Raw genomic sequence first — 13,397 nt, forward strand, 5'->3', positions numbered from 1 at the left:
GTCCGTCTGCTAGTCTGTCCGTGCGTCCATCTGTCCATGCGTCCGTCCGTGCGTTCATCTAGTGAACACTCGCATACCCGCTATAGAGCGGGTATGTGCCATTGGTGGCTACGTACAACATCGGAGGATGTACAGACCCACGCCTTAAAGAAGCTTCGAACCCTAAAAATTAATCTCGAGTCACAAAACAATCTTCAGATCAATCGTTTCTCTTTGTTAAGAGCGCCTAGCTTAAAGGTATTGACATTATTGTAACGCTACGTGAGCTACATATGTTCATATCGTCCTAATGGGCTTGCTATTTCTTTTTCTGTATTTCAGGAGGAATATCAGCGCACCAGTGGCGCCTTGTGGTCATCTTGTAAGTAGCAGTCCTCTTGTGACTCCTTGTCGTCGGTCGCCCGGGCGCTGATTCGCGCTCTGATGTGCAATTCCTGAAGCGTTACGAACAGTGACGCGTTAACATGTTCCCGGCGCAGCCTCTTTTTCCTATTGTGAATCAGCTTACTTTCGTCAGCGCATGTCTTGCTGTGAAAGTGCAGTACTTTGCTATGTTTGTTGGTAACAATGTTGTCAGTTGAAGATTCGAAGGTTACATGTAGCAATTTAGGGCTCAAGACGCCAAGTGACATGACATAGGAGGATAGGAGGAGGAGGAACAACAACAAGATAGGGGGCAGCAGGTAGGTTAACGTTAACCAGGCACATGCCTGAAGTTGCGGGAACGGGATATATATATATATATATATATATATATATATATATATATATATATATATATATATATATATATATATGCAGAAGAATAACTTCGGTTGCCGCAAGGTTATAAATATGAAAGTAGATGCGCTTTCACATAACAACTGTTTATTGTGCCGACGTTTCGACAGGAACCATGCCTTGAAAAAGACAGGGTTCCTGTCGAAACGTCGGCACAATAAACAGTTATGTGAAAGCGCATCTACTTTCATATTTATATATATATATATATATATATATATATATATATATATATATATATATATATATATATATATATATATATATATATATATATATATATATATATATATATATATATATATATATACACTCGGGACCCAGCCACTCCGGACCGAAATACACCATTTGCCGAATCCAGCCAGAAACACGAGAAGGGTGCTTCACTGTTAGGATTTAGTGTCGTGCACCAAACGCATCGCTTTCATGCGGAGAAACAGAAACATGTCAGTGGGGTTGGTCATCATCGGCAACTTGAAGACAGAGTGTGCCTTGTTGCTGAGTAGTATTCTTTTATTTCATGTGTCACCCACGACGTGGCGGAGAGGCTAGATCTATCTGGCCCACTTCGTTCCAGTGGACGCCCCGACGGACCTAAATAACGTTAACGTTTTTCCGTACCATGTAATACCATATCTCATGTTCTCATTCTTTGATCGATGGATATTTTCTTCTTTGGAAAGAAGATGGCAAAATACTTGTTGCCGACAGTTTCACTTTTCAAACAAGGGCTACCTTAACAGCTTTATTAAATAAACTACCTTATGTTAATCATGGTGACGTAATTGATTAGCCACATACGCATTTTAGTTAGTTTTTTTTCTTAATCGCTTGCGAAATCGATTAGGGGTGACGAATAGTAAGTTGAAGTTCGCAAAGTTAACGAAAAGTGATCCGCCTGGCTGGCCTCCTCGAAGCTTTCGCATGGCGCCCCCCCGTGAGCATGTCAACCAGACTAGGATCGTCGTGTTCAAACTCGACATGTATGCATGTAGGGAGGAACTCCAGTTCAGAGCATGGTCTAACGCCTCTGCAGTGCGCGTTCCCGGCAACTGGGCAAAAGAGCAAAGGCTCTTCCGCGGTTTCCTGTAGGCGCCGCTGCAGTCGTTGAGGCTGCTGGCATGCTTTTTGAGGAGAGGAATAAAATGTGCAAAGAGAGTAGAGGAGAAGCGCGGCTAGGATAACAGCGTTGTAGAGAGATAGAGAGAGAGAGGGAGTGAATGAAGAGCCTAGTCTCGCCGTACGACCGCATCTGGTTGGCTTCCCACGCTGTATCTCGCACACCCCCCGGCAAGTCGTGAAGAAACCCCGCGCTCAGTCGTTCGTCGTCGCCGTCTCGCCGTCCCAGTCTTTTACAGCGCGAGATCGAATGCGTAAACAAAAGTATCTATCCCTTCCCCTCGTTTTCGGTTCACCCTACGACCCGTCTCGTACAGGCGTTTATCGTCCGAGTAACGCCCTGAACGAGGGAGGGAGAAGGAGGCGTCTCTTGGAAACATTTGTTTCCTAAAGCTTCTCTCCTCCACACCGACGTCCCTACTTCGCCTCCCTTTCCCTCTTCTCCCCAACTGCACGAGCCAATAGGCGTATCCAAACACACAGCCCTCCCCCGGTGACGCTTACTGTCTTAGCTCTTACTTTTCTTTTTTTCTTTCGCATGCCTCGTATTCGTTTTCTTTGTTCCGCGGAACCTTAATTATAGCCTCGGCAGAGTCTCGTTACGAGGAGAAGAAGAAGGCTCGTTTTTCGCGAGCTTGCTAATTAGCAGTAAAGTGGACCCTGGCGGATTAGTTTTAGATTAATAAAACAAAACTTGTACGTATAACACGATGAACTGCTTCCTTCTTTTAAACAGAGAATAACATGCGTTCACAGGGAGGTTTAAGGCGCTTGTTGTGGCGGCTCGAAACTGGTAATGTAAATCCTTTGTCATTCTTCGGGAGTCTTCCTACTAACCTGTGTACGGCTGTGCGAAATCGGGATGCCGTCATTTCCTGAATACCGCGGCTAGGACATATGCGCGTTAGTATCTGTGTAATTGGTTACCATGTCATTCAATTCGGTCACCGTAAACACACTCATTTCCTTGCGTGTAATACGCGAAATAGCCTTTTCTTGTGACGACAAAGCGCTGGGGTTTACGAGCCGCTTTTTCGTGAATGATAATGTGGTTAACTGCAGTGACGCTATATTTTTTGACAAAATCCCCCAATTCTATCACGCGGTCATACACCCTTTGCACGCCCGCTCTGAAAATCGTCGAGATACCATCTACTTCCTTATTTTCTGTCGCTATAAATGGTGGCGCGTAAACACCGCATAAACCCATATGCTTGCCGCGAATGCCAACGATATGACATAAGAGTATGCGTATATGTATGTTCCTATGATCGCCTGCCTGATAACCCACATGATTTTACGACAGTGAGGCACAGTTTGACTTGCGTAACTTTTCTTGCAATCTTATTTGCTGCTTTCTCAGCTATTGTAATAAATGCCTCAGCTTTGCGAAACGTGTTCGCTGCATGGGTATATATTGGCTAAATGCTGAACGTAAAGGGAGCGATGGTTTTATCGCTGTACCGTGACCCGGCCTTTGTTTTGACTGATTCAGCGCAATATCGTTGCCTTATGGCTGCTATATCTTACCGAAGATTTCGAAGCAGGGCTATTTTTGCAGGTCAGTGATCAGATGGCAATATTAGGTGTCCTAGGCCGTGCAAGAAGGGCGATAATGGTAGAGATACGGCAAAGGATGGGTAAAATGTCACGATTGGGAGCACAACACAGGTGCGAAATGAACGTGTGTTTATTAAAAGTACGCTGTCGCTTGCACGCGAAGTTTAACAAGGAAAGTGTTCATCTTGACGTGCTTGCATGTTGAGGTCACTTGTGGGTCTGGGCAGGAACTGCTGGTGGATATTGCTGAGTAATATTTATACTCGCTGAAAGCGAACGTTTCACATTGCGTACCGAGTAGACATAATGTGCATTACGTTTACATTGCGTTCTGGGTCTGTTTACAACTCCCCAGCAGCATCCCTTAATGATCATAAGTCCGGTGGTGCGCTGTACTAGGTGGAGATTAGGATAAAAGGAAATAAAACTAAAACAAAAATTGGGATAGCGTCAGCAAATATTTGGAGCTTTACAGGTTGATGCGAGAGCATATCTACCTGTGTACACCTCCTCTCTAATTCACTTCATATAGTTCCCACCGCACCTGTATTCGCTTATTATTGTATTTCTCAAGCAGCGGCGTGTCTCGCTAACCTTCACATGCACTTACTGCTTTGTACGCTACAAAGCACATCACGCGACATCTGTGAGCAAATTGCAGGCCGCTATACATGTTGTCAAACTGTGTATTAGGAATGTGCTCTAGCGTACGTGCAGCGGGCTAGCGCTTCATGCAAACACTCGTTGTCCCTACAAACCATGAATAGACGTGAAATCCCGACTTACTGCTTTCTCGGCATTGTGACAGCGTAACCGTGCATTCTACGACATGCTATAGACGCTACAAAGAATGCCCATTTTCTTTCTGTTCCCTCGTTCTGCCGCGTTGTTGTGAAACCCAAGTCGCTGCGTTGCAGGTCCCATTGAGTGCGTACAGAAGCAATCTATAGAGTTACCTGTACCTTGTTTCGCGTTCCCGAAAAATATGTTAAAGGAAGTAAAAAAGTGAGCGAAAAAGATAGAGAACCGCGTTTCGTGTGCGAAGACCTCGTTTCCCGCTCGGTCTCATCGAGAGCCGAAAACTGGACGCAGGGTCGAAAGGAGCAGACAGCCGGGCGGAAACACTCGAAGCCCCCGGGGTCTTTTCTGGAGCTCTTCTTTTGAAGGGCAGGGGGGCTAGAGTGGGAGTCCGGACAGGTAATTACGCTCAGGGCGCCCGCCTTCAATTCCCGCCGCGCAAATTAAATTGCCGCTAAAGACTCGGCCAAGAAGGGCGCTCTCCTGCAGCGTAGATGGAAGTGAATGGCGAAACGAACAGACTGAAAGGGGTCACGCACACACGGTCACTGCTGCTCCTGCTGTCGTGGACAGCGCACTTGTTGAGGTCCTTCGCGAGTCCCTGTACGAGACACGCGGCTTTTGATCGTCCTCGTCTTCTTCCTCGGACGAGCCGCGTCGAGAACCCTCTTCACCTGTCCGCGCCGTGTGGGAGCGTACTGCTCGTTTTCCGCCTCGCCACTCGGTATAGATGGACAGCCGGCGGAGAGACCGTGAACGGCTCTTTCGGTTAGTTACATCTGTAATTCACTTAGCGTTTAGTTAGGCTGTTAATAAAATCGAAACATTGTTAATTAAAGAGAGTATCGACGGGGTCACACAGAAACGCCGAGACATTCTGTTGGACGGATCAAATAGATGTAAAGATATGGTTCTCGCGGCCGTGTTTCACTTGTGAGGCTGATTCAAGGGCCATAAACCTATGCTCGCGCATAACTGGTGAGAAACGTAACTGATGATGGTAAAAGGTTAGATGGAGGGAGAAAAATGGAATATACTCTCACAAATAAAGTTGAATTGAAACGACCTTCTTTTTTCAGTGGACATGGAACACGCTGTAAGTGAGGATGATGATCTAAATGTGATGATAAAGATAATGGAGACGAACGTTTTCTATATAACGTTTGCTGTATTCGCTGATGCTCCTTACGGACTTATCAATCAGCTGTATCCAAAAAGATTCAGTGGTGTCAGATACGATTCAGGCAGGCAAATGTATATGCCCGGAACGCCGACCTTTTAACGTAAGTTGATAAACCAGCCCAATCCCAAATAAAATGTTTTTTTTATCTTTAGTTTAGACGTTAGTTCGTTAGGCTGGGTGTGTTGTTGCATAATGAATACCATAATACTATTGAACACGCAATACAGAACGAAACAGGAATAATGCAGTGATCATCCCGTGCTATGTTGTGTAATCTAAAATGTGCATTCGCTAGTATTATGGGTTCATTTAGCTTAGTCACTTAGCAGCGTCATTGTCTTACAACTCAATCCGCGCTCCATACCTGTATACTGGTGCAAGTGCTCGTGATTTCGCTTCTCGCTCTCCGTCAAGCATCGTCTCCTCGCATTTCTCTTTCCCTCGTTCGCCGGTGCGCATTGCCTTCCCCACTTCGGGGCGGTGCGGTTCACAACGAACGTCACCCAAGCAGCGCCAGTGGGCCGCTCCGGCCGGTCGGGTCTCGCGGTGGCCCGGCTGTTTGCCTTAAAAACGCCTGGCAGAATTCCCCAGCGCTCGTGTCGGCGGCACGCTCCAGCGCTTCCGAAGCCGATTTGTCTGCGGGAGAAAAAGGCTTAGCCGCATCGAAGAGAAGGTTAGCGCTCGGAGGGCACCGCGTGGCACACAGCGCAGTTCCTTCCCTGCCGCGCATGGTGGCGCTTTCCTCGATTACTTTTCTGCCGGCCGGCCGGCGTGACGTGTATATTCTTTTCACAACGTCCTGGGCTGAATCAGCCGCTGTCGAAGAGACATTTACTCCGCCTGTGTTGAGAACCTACCGGGAGCCATGATGGCGTGCATGAACTCGACTCTTGATTTGCTTGGTCCAGCGTTGGGCCATGGTGTGCGTAGGTAAAGACTATTCGATTCTAGCAAATTCCAGGCTGGCCATTTGCTTTCGTGCTGGTCGCATGTTTTATTCCTCTGTTTTTATTTTTTCTTGGTTAGCCACAAGTGGCATTATGATTGTAATTTATACCGATAAAGAAAACCTTGTACGAGAAGCTAATGTACAGAGAGCGTCTAAAGACCACCCGTCTGTAATTCTCGCATGAGGCATGTTTGATCACTTAAGTCTTATTTTAGCTGCGCGTTGGTCCTTATCCCGCAGAAAGGTTTGATACACAGGTTTGATTCAAAAATTTTATTAGAGAAATTGGCGCAGGTAACGCATAAAAAAATGACGTTTGCACGTCAGACTTGTTTTTATACTCTGCTCGTAATCTCTCTTCTCATGGTTTAGATAAGAAACCGTACCGACGAAACGAATGTTTTGTCAATTCTATCTGCAAACCGACCCACTGTTAGCAGCTGACCTTGTCATTATCATCGACAATCGCATTTGGCAAACAGCAACAACAAACAGTTCGCAGTTTTAAATCGTCTCTGACAGGTAAAAAAAAATGTTTAACGTTTACTACACCCCTTCTTCGCGAGAAGCAAATATATGGGCGGCCCGTGTCATGACTCTGCCCAATACGGATCCAAAACTCATTGACACTTATCAGTTCCCTTTCACGAAAAGACAGCGAACAATATTTCTGTTACTAAAAGGAACAAGTTAGACGCCTCGCGTGCAAGGCACGAGGCGTCTAACACAAAGAATAATAACAGTCTCAGCAAAGACAGCCTGTGCGTGAAGACGTGTATAAAAGAATAAGCCGGTAAAGCGAAAATTCGGTATCGCAAAAACAGCAAGGCTAGCACGGTCCGAGAAGGGATACAATGAGCGCCATTACGCAGCCTGAGGAGGAGACAAGGCGTAAAATAATACGGGACGGTAAAATAAAGAGCAGGTGAGAGGGGAGGAAAAGACAGTAGCGCATGGTTTCGAGGGTGTCTTCGCACGACGTCGGTAACAACGAAGCAGCCAGCGTACTACCGCCGATTTCCGCTCCTCGGGGGGACAGTTCAGCGGGAAACAGAGAAGGAGAGGACGATAGCGTGTCTCTGTAGCCGGTGAATTTCCACCGATTCGGATCGGACTGCCGGTGGAGAAACTGCTTAATCGACATGTCCTTCCAGGAGGATCACCGCACCGAGATGTGCAAAGAAAAAACACACACACACAAAGAAATGAAAGTATACATAGAGGAGATCGACCGGTGGTCTTGGGTACGCTTATTGCGGGCATCTCTGCTTGTTTTGCCGTCTACCACTTCAAACTGTCGCTTCGCAATTTCTCTTTCTTTCTTTCTTTCTTTCTTTCTTTCTTTCTTTCTTTCTTTCTTTCTTTTTTTCTTTCTTTCTTTCTTTCTTTTTTTTTCATAGCCTCTTTTATATAAAAGATCGAAGTGAATACTTCCGAGTTCAATCGCTTGACCCAAACAAGTTCAAGCGGTGTGGCAGCAGCAGTACATTTTGTTCGCACACTAGGAGAAATTTCTAGCGAAACAGGCCACTGTTGCAACAAAAACAAAGACAGAAAGAAGAAGTGCAGGACGCCTGACCACTGAGACAAGTCGGGCAAGGGCCCGTATCGCGACGAAGGGCTGGCCATGGTTATCTGGGCACCATAACATGGGGCGCAAACATCGAGCGAGTGGCAGCCTATCGCACTATCAGGGTTGGCGAGTTTATTTCGCAACTCGGCTGTTCGTACTTCGTGAAAAGTTGTAGCGAAGCCGGCAAGTAGCTCTGACTGGTCGCGTGTTCTTTTTCTTTCTCTCAATTTGGTTGTCACGCAATCGTGCTACTTCGGGGCGCTGCACTGCCTAGTTCACGTGTGCCTTTTTGTCAGTCGCGCTTCGAATTTGTCGTTAGGTAAACCCGAATGTTTCCACCGTGTGCTAAACAGCGTGAAACAACCACCGAAGTTTTTTTAGGAGGTCAATATTTCAGTTTGTTCTATTCACCGCAGATTTTGCCACGCAAAATGAGTACACGGGAACACTTTTTGTACGCGACAGAGAAACAAGCTTTTTTTCTTTATCGTGGGTACGTCTTAAGGGATATAATTAAGTAGAAAAATGTTTGTTATGAAAAGCCTCGGCAATTTTTCCTGAGGGGACGTGCTATGCTGTGTACTTTGTGCTTGTGAACGCTCTCGTGTAAAGTGATGAACAGTTGCAAGTGAAACATACGTCAATTTCGATGTTGTTGTCTTCTTATTTTAATTCTTATTTTTTGTGTTTTTTTATTTGATATAAATCATGATTATGTAGAGCACAGGGGGAAAATTATTAGCATATAGCTGCTGTACGCTTCCATCGCTCCACGCAAATAAGGTATAAACGAAAATACCTACAATGATACACGGCTTTCTGCGTCCCAAAACCAAAATATGATCTGGCGACACGCCGTAGTGTATGTTTCCGAAAATTTCCACCACCTGGAGTTCATTTACGTGCGCCTAAATCAGACTACATGGACGTTTAGCACTTTGCCGCCATCTTATTGATTGTTATTGAACCCACGACGTTTTAGTCCACAACCGAGCACCGTATAGCCATCACGGCGGATAACGCAACAGAAGCGGGCATGTCGCCAGTCTTGACGATACATATAACTTGAGAACTCAATCAGTTTGAAATCAATACTACACGTTGTGCTATCGGGCGATCGTTTCATGATTCACGTCCTGTGCATCTATATAAAGACGCATTCCTGTCAGTCGTCTTGCACAGTTACGAAGGTGGAGATATGCCGGCGTTTCTGTGTACCTTTTTCGCATTGAATATGGAGAACCTGCATCGCTCTCACGAAGACATGATAGTAAAGACACGGCTGTCTGGATCGGCGCGCGCTGCGGCCCTTGTAAAGGTTAATTCGCATCGCCCGTTACCTCGAGTGGGTCAGACAGCGAGTTACCCGACTGATTCCGTATTCACCTTCCATATCTCTACAAGTCGCTCGCAGACGAAACATCTTGAGTGGCTTTATTTTTACGTCAGCGTGTCGCAACGTTCTTGAGCCCTGTATACGTTTGTGGATGTCATTATGTGACTGTCACTGCAACATTGGTCGCAATCAGCGTCGAGAGGTTAGGTTGATAAAGCGTATGGGCTCTGGGTATAGTGAATTGAAGAGCAGCCACGAAGAAATAGTGGCTATAGGAGCCCGTAATGCCCTGTAACATCGCTGCTGGCAAGTAATGATTAATGACAAGCAAGTAGGAACTGCAGTCCTACAGCTGCCGCTGAGAGACCGAAACGTTACTTTAAGAACGAATATATACGGAGTGTCTGCGTTTCTCGGAAAGGCGGTCTTACTTTTTATTCCTTTTTTGCTTTTGTAGACCTTGATGTAAAAGAAAATGGAGGAGAAGCGGATACAGGTCAAATTATTAGAAAACAGTTTTCTTATATATATCCGCCGTTTGAAAATTTGAGCTTTCCAGGGTTATAAGGAAACCGGTATGACGCTTCTCAGACAAGGTAAATGTCAATCGAAGCGGATGCCGAAATTTTGAGGATGGAGGCGTTCTAGGTAGAAGCGGCCCCTACTTCCGGGTAATGGTAACGATATTAGGCGTTGCTCAATAACTCAGCAATTTTTCAATATGGTACGAAATCACTCCCACGATGTTCACGGGGAGCGACGCGCAGAGGCCGGGTCATATAGAAATGCATAAACGTTGGGCAATACATCGTTCGAGGTGATTGAGGAAGAGGAAGCCAGTTGTAAAGGGGAGACTTGCGAAATTATTAGCATGCAGACGTTGAAGAAGAATGATAGAGGACAGTGAGAAAGATCATGCTTTGTAAGCACTATTGCGATTGAAGGAAGTTGCAAAATCAAGTTCGCGTCTTTCTTTCCTTGCACGTGTTTCTGTTTATGTAGTATACTTCGTTCTCACGTTTTAATAAGGTTCGTTTGTCGAAATATCCGGATAAATACTTTCAGCCGAGTTCTTAGCGGTGAATTACCCCAGCGAATGAGAATTGCTTGTTTACCCTCTTTCCGTCCACCTCCGCGGGGTGTTGCGGTTGCGGGGCCCGGCAGCTGGCCCAAAGGTCGCGGGTTCGATTCTAGCCGTGGCGGTCGCGTTTCAGTTGAGGCGAAATGGTATAGGTCCGTGTATTGTGCGATGTTAGTGCACGTTAATGAACACCAGGCGGTCCTACTCCTGGGCTTATAGAACCAACAGGCATGGTTATCCAAAAGCGTTATTGTTAGATCAAGGAACTTAGAAGACTTGTGGCATTTCGTGGGTCAGTCTTAAAGGCTGACAAACCGTTTCAAATAGTTCAAGGACAAAATTCGCGCAACCCTGAAGCTCGTTTGAGTGACATTTCAAAACAACGAGATAATCGTGCACAAAATCTAAAGATTTTCTTAACTTCGTTCCCAACAACTTTTCATGTAGTATACGATTTAACTGTGCCATGAAAATTTCACCGAGTACAGACGCAGTAACAGAACCAATCCGAATTCCCTGTTTCTGAATCTAAATATTGGCATTTTAATTAACGAACGTGCATGTTAAGTACAAAGCCAATGAATCCAGAAATCCACGAACCGAAATTCTGCAAGCATTTTGAAAGGTCACGGCACCATGCATGTTCAAGTATGCACTGCTCGACAAACTTCAGAATCATACCGTAACATATAGCGCAATACAGCTCTGACACGTAAACAGGCTGGGCTGGCATCGTTGTCTCGCTCTGGTAAGATGTGCGATTTCAGTACCACAATTAACTGCCGTTGGACAGTTATGTAGCTCTTTAATGTAGGAGTGTGCTGCCATGGCCGTTTCGTAAAATCTTGTACCTTGTATGTACTGTGCGCTTGCACGAACGCACTCGCGCGCGTGGCTTTGTAGATGGGCCAGCACACTGTGAAAAAACAAACAAACAAAGGAACGAGTCACGAAATAAAATTGCGTGGGTGAGACGGGGGTGATAACTAAAGATTGAAGTCGGAAACTCGACTGGCCAAAAATGAATTGAGGTGTTTCGTTGTTAGCCCGTCTGACCTCTTTGTTCGCTATCTTTGTCTAAATTTTCTCTGTCTCTTTCTTACTCTTACTTCTCTAAAAATTGGCAGTGCGGCTTACCACTTTTCAAACGATAACCAGAATATAACACAAGAACGAAGATGAAATGAAAGAACGCGCGCGAATGCTTAACGAAAGTTCAGAATCCGAGTAGTTTTTCGAGTGGCGAAACCGAATGTGACGTTCGCTTCTATAGCTTCGGGCTATTTGATTCAGGACCCTGAAGAGCGCCGGAGGCTAGCATTTTTGAAGATGAAGGTAGTATTTTTATTATTTGACCAAGAAAAGGTCCAAGAAGCGAACGAAAGGCACGCTTTCTCGAAAAGGTCAGGTAATGCTTTTGATGGGTCTGTCACCACGGGCAACACTCAATTCGACAGTGTCTCGCAACAACATTAACCTTACAACCGTGAGTTTATTTTTGATGCCTCGCAGTTATACCTTGAAATACGTGCGGACGTTCTTATTTTTTCTAGCATTCTAGATTATCGTTCTTGCGTTTGTTTTTATGTTGTGAATTGAAGGGTAGACAAAAGTGCTCATATGTAAAAGGGGCAAACATGTTTTAGAACGCAAAAGTACATCGCTTGCTGGCTTCGGATTCCCCACTCAGCCCATTCTGAACAATGGCAACATGTGACGGCCTTTGATCCTTATTGGTTAATGTTTACCTCGTCAAGATTTGTTTTGCTTCTTTGAGAGTCGTATAATACTTTCGCTGTTTCGAAAGCATTGGTGGAAAACGGGGGCTCCTTGTAACTGGCAAAAACGCAGCGACCACTGAAATTTGGCTAGTTGGTACTGATGCGTGGCTTCTGAAGGCGCAGAAAAATATTGCAGCATATCGACGGAGTGAATGATGATGAGCGGCGCGAAGCGTCCATCCATCCGTCCGTCCGTGCGTGCATGCGTGCGTGCGTGCGTTTGTCTGTCCATTCGTCGTCCATCCCTCCGTCCGTCTATGCTTCCGTCCATCCGTCCTTGCAGCCGTCCGTGCGTCCGTCCGTCCATGTTCCCGTCCATTCGCCCGAGTGTCTGTCCGTCCTATTGCACAGGCTCTCATTAGATATCGCCATCTAGAAAATGAGACGATAAGTGGGGATGAGACAGCGCCATCTGCTACACTGTTCGGGAGATACTGCCGGTTACACCTGACGCAGGACAAAGTTAGACTAAGAGGAGCTCCGGCCCTAGAGCTGATTCTACGAAAATTCTGTATTTTTTTTTGCGTTATCACACATTTTTATGTGCTTTCAAAAACAAATGACAGAATGCAGCCCCTCCGTGATGACTCAGGCACACTGCTAGTTGTCCTCCACCGAATGCCATGTTTTGAAAAGTCACCTTCTCAATTTAGTAAACAGTGTTTTTTTTAAATACTAGACATCGTATTACGCATACGCACACTTACGACGGCAAGAAGCCTATTGCTGTTGTCGGTATGTATGTATGTATGTATGTATGTATGTATGTATGTATGTATGTATGTATGTATGTATGTATGTATGTATGTATGTATGTATGTATGTATCTATGTATGTATATATGTATGTATGTATGTATGTATGTTTCACACTGCCTCACAAATAACAGCGCAGACTGTCGCAGGGTAAGCGTCTACTGCTGTGATAAAGCACTGCTATGCAGCCCTTCCTCTTCAAATTCTGGCAAGTTCTTCACCGGCCATTGCGGTTTTTCTCCCATTATCCGCGGTGAACTCGCATCCGCGAGCAGCCGCCCCTGAGTATTAAACGCGCGTTTTTGTCTCTCACGTTGGATGCCTTAACGGTTGGCGGCGCGGCCGCCTCGATAGACGCAAGGCCTAGCTTAGGCGACGGATGCACATTAACGAAACGCGCGCCGCGTCTCTGGCGTCTTTTTGTCGAGTGCGGCAAAGTTGGTTCTCTGTCGAAGGCGAGGTGATCGTTTATGCGGGCGCAG

The 13,397-nt window shown here is 45.8% G+C and overlaps 1 protein-coding gene across 1 annotated transcript in view; it reads left to right on the forward strand.

Annotated features, from left to right (window-relative positions):
• The first annotated feature begins 318 nt into the window (after positions 1 to 318).
• The window catches only part of LOC142792747 (irregular chiasm C-roughest protein-like), a 136,518-nt gene continuing 123,439 nt past the window's right edge, over positions 319 to 13,397 (forward strand). Inside the window, exon 1 of the mRNA XM_075885681.1 lies at positions 319 to 361. The gene's annotated coding sequence lies outside the window, so the exon portion shown is untranslated. The remainder of the gene's footprint in view (positions 362 to 13,397) is intronic.

The sequence above is a fragment of the Rhipicephalus microplus genome, unplaced genomic scaffold, assembly GCF_043290135.1.
Source record: "Rhipicephalus microplus isolate Deutch F79 unplaced genomic scaffold, USDA_Rmic scaffold_242, whole genome shotgun sequence".
NCBI classification, from domain to species: domain Eukaryota; kingdom Metazoa; phylum Arthropoda; class Arachnida; order Ixodida; family Ixodidae; genus Rhipicephalus; species Rhipicephalus microplus.